This window comes from Macrotis lagotis, chromosome 2 (genome assembly GCF_037893015.1).
Source record: "Macrotis lagotis isolate mMagLag1 chromosome 2, bilby.v1.9.chrom.fasta, whole genome shotgun sequence".
In the NCBI taxonomy this organism is placed as follows: Eukaryota; Metazoa; Chordata; class Mammalia; order Peramelemorphia; family Peramelidae; genus Macrotis; species Macrotis lagotis.
In genome coordinates this window covers 78,711,765-78,721,840 of record NC_133659.1, presented here as the reverse complement: position 1 = coordinate 78,721,840, position 10,076 = coordinate 78,711,765, and positions in this window count along the sequence as shown.

Here is a 10,076-nt window from a genome sequence, read left to right as displayed (position 1 = left end):
TAACCAGAGGACACACAACTTCCTCCTTTTGAGTAGAAGATTGTGAGAGGAATGTGAGGAAAAGGGAAGACCTTAAGCTAAATATTAAAGAGAAGAAAATTGTATGGCTATTTTGGAAAGATTTGGATTAGTAAAGAAAAACAAAGACTGAATTTGAAGAGGCTAATTTTGAGAGAAAATAGTGAAATTCTGGATGAAAAAATCTCAAAATCTAGATTATACTTGGGGCAAGATCATAGAGATTCATGGAGTACAAAAAGAATCAAGGAGGATTAAGGAGCAAGGATCTGGAAGGGGCAAGATCATAGAGATTCATGGAGGACCAAGAAGAATAAAAAAAGATTAAGGAATAAAGATCTTAAAAAAGAAGACTCGAAGAGAAAAACATTGAGAGTAGTTTGAAAGATCAGAAAAGGCAAATATAAAAAATTGGAAGGTAAAAGAAAATAATGAATTGGTAAACGAATGGGTATATCAGACAATAAGTTGATGGATGGGAATATAGCAGATAATAATAGGAGGGCTGTCAATATATTAACAGTAATAAATAGCTATAAATATTTCAAAGGAGTGAGGAGTAAGTAATTTGAAAAACAACACTGAGGACTTCTGCCAATATGAAGGAAGAACATTTTGTCATAACTTCTAATGAGAGTGTAATGTTTGCATTTCTGCTAGAGTCAAGTGACTAATATATATATATATGTATATATATATATAGAGAGAGAGAGAGAGAGAGAGAGGAGAGAGGAGAGAGAGAGAGAGAGAGAGTCTGATCTTTCCTCCTGGGAGAAAGAGACTTGAGGGATGTCTCTAAATTTGATGGGAGTTTTTTTTAAGTTTTTGCAAAGCAAATGGGGTTAAGTGGCTTGCCCAAGGCCACACAGCTAGGTAATAAGTGTCTAAGACCGGATTTGAACCCAGGTACTCCTGACTCCAGGGCCGGTGCTTTATCCATTGCACCACCTAGCTGCCCCCTAAACTTGATGTTTTGATGAAGTGCTCATAAGGGAAATAAAACCAAGATTTCAATATCAATCACATTTCAAAAAACAATCAAAAAATCAATCAATCAATGTGGGGGCGGAGAATGAAATGAAGTAGAGGGGATGAAACCTGATTCTAGAGAGTATAAATGTCATATCAAGAAAAATAGAGGGGCAGCTAGGTAGCACAGTGGATAGATCACAGACCCTGGAGTCAGGAGGACCTGAGTTCAAATCCGGCCTCAGAAACTTAATAATTGCCTAGCTGTGTGACCTTGGGCAAGTCACTTAATTCCACTGCCTTAAATAAAATTTAAAAAAATAAAAAGAAAGGAAAAGTCTATCTATAATCATAGCTCAAAAACAAATTTGAAGTTTTTCCTAAAGAGGGTGGATAGGTCATGGGCTAGCTTTCCAAAAGGCTTCCCTGCTTCTCTTCTGCTTGCTTATCAGTCTGCCTGCTTATCTTCCAAAGAATACAGTGGAGCCACAGAAGCATCTAGGGGCCATTCAGAAAGGATTAAAATCAAAAACAAACAGTGGTAGTGCCTGGTGACTCCCTAGATCCAAGGTATCAAGGCAGGTTTCTGCCAAATGGATAACAATGACAGAGTCATAATAAAAAACCCCACCTCCCACTAAGACTTACTAAAATGGATTATACAAGTCTGGTGACTCATGTGGGCCAGAAGGAACCTAAAAAATATTGCCAAGGATTAAAAGTCTTGTGCAAGAAACAGAAAATTTCAAGGAAACAGGTTGCATTTCCTCCCACTGTTGTCCACTGAAGACAAAGAATATAAAAGATTTTTTAAAAATGGGGGAGGGGAGGAGATGAACAACTGACTAAAAAGATGGAATCTAAGAATGAGGTGGGGTCTTCTGTACCATGACTTAAACTACAGAGATGACAGATTTTTAGATAGAGATCAATTATACCTAACAAAGAATGTATTTGCAGGTTTTGCAAATATAACCCAAAAAGATTTTAAACTAAAAAGGAAAGAAGCTATCTAAATAAATCCTGTAAGTAGATATCATAAGGGATGTTAACAACGAAGGAAGGATAAAAGTTAAGACACTCATAAATTCACAGGAGACAAAATCTAAGGAACTTCTAGTAAAACACTGCCCTCAAAGGTTTACACATAAATGTCAAAGTTTAGGCAACCTCACAGGAAGATCTAGGATTTCTAAGATGAGGAGGTAAATTTAACCTCACATATGGGATCTCACTGAGACACAGTGGAATGAAATCCATGGCTGGAATATGGTTCTGGATAGATATACCTTATTTAAAAGAATCTATTTTATAGGGATGGTGTAACATTATATATTTAAAAAGGTATATTCAAGTAAGGAAGTCCAAGATACAGAAGGGGAAAGTCATAACGGAGATCATTTATTTGGGTGAAGATCAATAGAGAGGGAGAGAGAGAGAGAGAGAGAGAGAGAGAATGATTTTTGTCATTAGAATATCCCACAGATAATTTAGAAAGAAAAAGCAAACAGATGAGCTCAGGAAACATCAGAAGCCTAACAAAGATGGGGCCTCCATAGTGGTGAATTATTTGCTAGATTTGGTCCACACTAATAAGGAGAAATTATTTGTTTGTGTGATTGAAAATGATGGAAACTGTGGGAAGAAATGACCATTCCCTTCTAGGGTTTGTGATAGAGAAGGAAAGGAATGCCACACCTGACTTGATATGCACTACAGATTCTGGGAAAGGAGATTTCAAAGAGTTCAGAAAAAGGATAGGTAAGACCCTATGTACTAAAATTCTACAGAGGAAGTCAATCCAAGAGACACAGGAAGCTCCCAAAAAATTAAATTCTAAAGACACATGGAAAACAATCTAGAGGGGGAGAAAACTGAGAGTTGGGTTGAAAAGATGCATATGTAGGGGCGGCTAGGTGGCACAGTGGATAAAGCACCAGCCCTGGAGTCAGGAGTACCTGGGTTCAAATCCACAGACACTTAATAATTACCTAGCTGTGTGGCCTTGGGCAAGCCATTTAACCCCATTTTTGCCTTGCAAAAAAATCCTAAAAAAAAAAAAGAAAAGAAAAGATGCATATGTGTATCCAAAAAAAGAGAAAGAGCAAATTAACAATCTGATTTAAAATATTAAAACAAGTTTAAAATCCCTAATTAAGCAACAAAATCCTGAAAATCAAAGGAGACATTAACAAAACTGAAAGTTTAAAAGAATCATTGAACTAATTAATAAATAAAACTAGAAGCTGTTTTAAAACAAAACAATGTTAGCTAATTTGCTTTTTCAAAAGCAAGAAAACTAAATTACAAGTATCAAAAATGAAAAGGGTGATAATCACTGAAGATGAAATAAAAACAATTATTATAAACTGTTTTGCCCAATTACATGTCAGTAAAATTGTCCTTAATAACATGGATGAATATTTACAAAAAATATAACTTGTCCAAATCAAAAGAATAAGAAATATAATATTTAATAAACCCTATGGTAGAAAAGAAATTTAATAAACCATCAATAAATTCCTAAGAAAAAAGATTCAGGACCAGATGGATTTACAGGCAAATTCTGAAGAAATTAATGTGGATGCACAGTGAACTCAATATCCAATGAATATTTTCAAAAGAAATAAATAGAAGATAGAAACAAAGGACCATGGAATAATCTTGTAAAAAAAATAGTGTTATGAGTGCTAAAAATCAGGGTAAGACGAAGCTAGCAAGGAAAGTTATAGATATTAAAAAGTTTTTTAGCTATGTCAGGAGGAAAAGGAGACTTGACAAAGGGATAAGACTATATTATGGAGTGGATGAGATACAGTCAACAAGAAAAAAGACAGAACCACTTAATTCTTGTTCTGTCATAAGGCTAAGATTAATGACTTCCTCAGACACTAAAAGAACTAACAAATGTGATTGCTGAGTCATTATCAGTGATCTCTTATTATATAAACAGGAGATAGAAGGGTAAATATTGTCCTGATTTTGGAAAGAGGGAAGAGAATAGAATCCAAAAACTAAGACCCAGTATGGAGAATGAATGCAGTTTCCAGTAATATTATAGAATGGACAATGCTCAAAACATTCAGAAAAAAATAAGTGGAGTGTCAAGAAGATGTAGTAGCAAGTACAATGGACCCCCCAGACACACACACACACACAAAATTTGTTTACCTAGATCTAGAAAACATACCAGACTAAATTCTGAGGGGGAAATTCAACAAAAAAGTCTGAATGAGTCACTTTTCTAGTCCAAGACAGGATAGGAATATAGAGAGGCCTGTGGAGGCTGGGAATAGGGCTCTGTACCAGGGGATCCCAGATCTATACCAGGGCATCTAATACAGTGTACATGAACACTTGCCAAATGGCAGCTGTTGACTGCCCTGACTGAGGAAAGAACTGTGTCCAAGGGTGGCACACAGGGCTGAGGGGCAATCAGACAAAGGCCTAGCCCGGGCACCCAATGAAGAGGAAGCTCATAAATAAGAAACAATGGCAGCTCCACAACTCCAGAAGCAAAGCAGGGTCTTCGTTTCAACTCCTAGACCAGTCTGAAGTCTGGTGAAAAATAGCTAGAGCAGGAATCCCAGAACATTAGTAAACTTACAGTTGGCTCATCCACTGACAGAGGATGAATCCAATAGCAGTCTACTGTTTGCTGCGATCCAAACCCAAGTTAGAATCTTTCAAAACTCACACTGAAGCAGTAATCTGACTCTGCCCTGGGTCAGACCACTTCAGCAACACTTACACATCCTCAGACTGAGCTGTTCCTGAGAACAAAATAGTTCACAACACTCAATACCTGAAGAAAATAGCAACAGGTCCAGCCCACACCTTTCTTCCAGAAATTCCCAGAGCCTGGCTCCATAAAATCTGAAATCAATGTGCAGACTGAAAGAATAAGCAAATGAAAATAGTTATAATGTGGTTGACTGCAACACTCAAGATAAAACCTATAAGGAAAGAAACTCTACAAGGCATCTATATAATCAAAGCCTCAAAAGTACAACACAGATTTGGTACAAAGTCTACCAGAATTCCTGGAAGGGGTAAAGCAAGTGATTGGGGGGGGGGGGGGGGGAGCAGGGGGGTTAAAGAGTTAAAAATGTTTCATGAATAGAGGCTTAGAGGAAATACTGGGAGAAAAAATAAGAACTATGAAAAAAAGAATTGGAAAGGGAATTAACAACTTGGCATAAGAGTTACAAAATCTTGCCCAGGCTAACAAATTCTTTGAAGATTAGGATGGACCAAATAGAAGTCATTGCCTCCTGATACAACAAGAAGTATTGAAAACAAAGTCAAAGGTTGGGGAAAATACAAGACATATGTAAATATCTCATAGCAAGAAACAATTAACCTGGAAAATGCTCAACAACGTGCTCAGCACATAGTAGGCACTTAAAAATGTTTACTGTATTGCGAAACAAATCGGGGGGGAGGGAGAAAAGAATTACTGAATTATTCAGAATGTCATAAAAAAAAGAGCCCACATAGATATTTCAAGAAATCTTAAAACTTCCCAAATCTCTTAGAACCAGAAGGCAAGTATTCAGATTTGAATATAATATTCTAGAAGGAAAAAAAAGAATCTGAACATTGTTCAGAGGAAGAAAATCATGATAGAAAAAAGCCTTTCAACATTATGTCATATGAAGACATAGGTCTAGAAGAGAAACCTCAGCAAGGGTAAGACAGAACTCTAAGTGAAGGGCTATTGGGAAAGAGGGATTAGGTTTGTTTCTTTGAATCTAGAGTACATACAGAATTAAAAGGCATGGGAAGAAGTTGCAGATAGGGAAATGTGGGCTTGATTGTCAGTAAATATGGTCCAAGAAAGAGTGCTATCCCAAAGCAGATTGCGCTCCTTTAAGCCTGAGGGGTTTTCTTCCTTTGGAGGCCAAGTGATCACCTGTCAAACATGTCTCAGAAGAGATTTCTTTCATAAACAGGCTGAACTAGGTGATTCTCATCTTGTTAAAATTCTGTTATAATTAGTTTAAAACAAAATATTTAATGAAGTAGCTTATTAAGAAAATAACAAAGCATTTTCCTTATAATGTACTCTCTCACCTCTCCTAATGCAGAGTACATGTTCACGGCAGTTGTTGACTACCACCACTGAACTAAGGGCTAGTGTCTAAGGGCGGCATACAAGAGAGAGGGGCAATCAGTCATAGGCCTAGCCTGGGTACCCAATAAGAAGGAAATTCATAAGCAAGAAACAGAGGCAGCTAGTGTAAACAGGTGCATGTGTGCATACACGCGTGCACACACACACACGCACCCCTCAATGGAAAAGAATGGGCAATCATAATAAACATGTGAATTGGTACATACACAAGAAACATATTCATGAGAGAACAAATGTGGCCTAAGCACACAGGGAACATATGTGGCCAGGGTTTGCCATGGAAGGGTAACTTGCCATAAGTGTCAAAGTGAATAGAGAGTGAGACTAGGAGGCAGGAGTACCCAAGTTCAAATCCTGACTCAGATACTATCAGCCTGGGCGAGTAGATAAGCACTCTGTGTCTCAGTTTCCTCATCAGTAAAATCAGGGATAATAAGTGTAGCTACCTTGCAGAGGGAGTTTGAGTTAACATATATAAAATACTTTGCAAACCCGAAAGGGCATTGTCCTCAGTGATATCGCCACGTTTTCCCTCTGAGCCTGCCTTAGCTTGCCTGGACTCTCCACTGACAGCAGCTAGTGGCTCAGAACAAGAGAAGCTGCCTCCATTTAGTTTTAAGGTCATAGGTTTTTCCAGATCCTTTAGGAAAGGCAGGCGAAATCTTTGCCTGTACCAACACCAAAACTCTTCTTTGCCTTGTCCTATCTTATTCCCTCAAAGTTTTGGCTTGGAAACCTCTCTTGTCCCCAGGAAAAGTTCAGACCCAAGGCCCCAAGTTCTTTGGAACTGAAGAACTGGCTGCTCCCAGAAAACTGGTCTCACTTTCTACCCACTAAACTTAGGGTCTCCACAGTAATTCTTCACTTTATTTTATGATAAGAATTCCATCTGTCTCGCAATTTTAATCTCTGAATGCTAAATAATTAATCAGGAAATGGTTGTACATCTAATAGCCTTCAAACAACTTAGAGATTTGAAGTTTGCCGGCTGAAGCCTCTCTCTTCTATTCTTCCATGTAGATGGGTGGATAGGGAAAGAAAACAGATAATGCCAAACCCAGGGGGAAAAAAGAGCATTGTTTCCTCCACTAACTAGCTGAATTCCTGACTCTTTCATGCTCAGTAAACTCCAGTGGTTTCCTATTACCTCCATGATCAAATATAAAACCACACCCTGGCATTTCCAGTCTTCTCACACCTTTCTTCCCTCCATATCTTCCAAAATCCAGTGAAAATTATCTCTTTGCTGGGGTTCCTTCCCTGTTCCTACACTGGGGATTCTCACTGACTTCCCCCACACCTGAAACTCTCTCTCCTCCTATCTCTCTTGGCTTCCCTGCTTGAAGTTTCAAGTCTCTAAAGTCCAACCTCCCACAAGAAGTCTTTCCTTGTCCTTCTTAATGCCTTCCCTCTGGGATTCTTTCCAATTTGTCCCCTTATATATCATGTTTGTACAAAAATTGTTTCCATCTTGTCATTTATTCTCCCCTAATTAGGCTGTGAGTTCCTTTCACAGCAGGAACTTTTTTTTTGGGGGGGGGGCTTGTCTTTTTTTTCCCCCTATGCTTAGCACAGAGTAGGTTCTTAATGAGTATTTTGATTTGACTACATTTCATTAACAGATGTAGTCAGCAGAGGCCTAAAAGGGACTTCAGGGAGGCACCTTGCATAAATTATTTGCTTTCTTCACACTTTCATTACATTAAAGATTTGACTAGAATTCAGTGAGCATGAGTTGGGTAAGATCAAACTCACTTTGTAGATTGTCATATCACTCTCCTACTTGACCAATGGTACAGGAATGACTTCATGGCATCTTTTTCGGGGTCCATCTGCATCTACATAGTATCTGGCATGTCATATAGTACTAAAGTACAAATTCCTTGCTTCCTCAGTTTAGGATTTAAAATTCATTCTAAGGACTTAAAATGTATTTTCTGACCTGGTATAACTGCAGAAAGAAGTGTGTCTGGCTTCAAAGAGCCAGACAAGTGAAAAGGTGGTGATGTTATTTAAATGTTGAGTCCAAGACCTTTACAAGGATAGTGATTGGGGTGGCTAGGTGGTGCAGCGCATAAAGCACAGGCCCTGGAGTCGGGAGTACCTGGGTTCAAATCCGGTCTCAGACACTTAATAATTACCTAGCTGTGTGGCCTTGGGCAAGCTACTTAACCCCATTTGCCTTGCAAAAACAAGGATAGTGATCACTTGGGATTCTTGTCAGTTATTTAAATGTTGAGTCTAAGACCTTTACAAGGATAGTGATTGGGGTGGCTAGGTGGTACAGCGCATAAAGCACGGGCCCTGGAGTCGGGAGTACCTGGGTTCAAATCTGGTCTCAGACACTTAATAATTACCTAGCTGTGTGGCCTTGGGCAAGCTACTTAACCCCATTTGCCTTGCAAAAACAAGGATAGTGATCACTTGGGATTCTTGTCTTTGGGGTTATGCTGCCACCCTCTGGTCATTCTACCCATGATGATGAGTAGTAAATTATGAACAACTTGTTTTTATTCTGTTTTTTTCTTGCTCTGGTTCATCTGGCATCATCTTTCAAGATTTCCTATTTATTTTTCCTTTCATTTCTTTTTACCCTTCCTCAGTATCATAAGAATGCCAGGCCTCAATCTTTGCCCCAGGGCCTTCTCCTAGGTGGCACAGTGGATAGAGTGGCTGGCCTTGGAATCAGGAGAACCCAGGCCTGAATATAGCCTCAGACTCAACACTTACCAGCCATGTGACCTTGAATACTTAGCCTCGAATTTGGGGACATCTCCAGTCATCCTGATCCATATTTGGCCCCTGGACTCAGATAGTTCTGAAGGAGAAAGTGAGGTTGATTTAGCACGGCTCCCCCTCACCTAAATCTAATTCATGTGCTTCATTAGTCATAGTCGTTTTGGGGGGAAACAAACATTATCACCAACTGTTTCCCCAAAGTTCTGACCTAAGCTCTCTTATCTTTTCCCTCTGTTCTATCTTAATTAGTGATCTCATTTATTAACTGGTCATCTATTTTCTTACTACAGAAAATTCCCCGATTCTTATCTTTAACCCTAAACTGCTACTGAATTCTAGCCTTGCATCACCAACCTTCTTGGATATATTTAATTGCAGGTGCAGGCATGCATGTTCAAAACATAATACATTATCTTCCCCCTAAAACTCTTCCCAACTTTCCTATTGTTCTCAAGGACATCAAGATCTTCCTCACTCACATTCACTCCAATATTTTATCTAAGCTTATAATTTCTAGCTTTATAACATCTTTCATATAAATTTCAGTTCTCCTTTGATACTATCACCAACCTGATTCAGGTCCCTACCATTTTTCACATGGACAATTATAATAATCTCCTAATTGATCTCCCTGCTTTAAGTCTCTCCCCACTATAATCCATCTTCCACTTTACTAGCAGTCATTTTTTTTTGAAATATAAGTCTGATCAGATTGCTTCCCTATTCAATAAACTTCAATAGCTCTCTTTACTTCAAGAATTTAATACAAAATCCTGTTTGGTTTTTAAGAACTTTCAAAACCTAGTCCTTTCCACCATTCTTCTACTTTACCTCTCTCCACATACTCTTCTGATCCAGTTTCACAAGTCCACTGGCTAGTCCTCAAACAAAACGGGAAACTCCTGGTTTCATATATTTGCACCAGCTGTCTCCCTGCCCCTGACTATTATCCCTCCTCACTCTGAGCTCCTAACGGCTTCCCCTGGATCCTTCAAGACTCAGTTCAATTCATACTGTCTTCAGGAGCCCTTCCCTGGTGTTCTCAATTTCACATGTACCTAGTTATTTTTTTTTTTCAGTTTCCCCTTAGCAGGTGAATTCTTGGAGGGCAAGAGCCATGTTTTTGCACTTTTTTGTATGCTCATCATGCACATGCCTGGCATTGTAAATTCTTACTAAACATTGGGTGACCCTATGACTGACTCCTACAAAC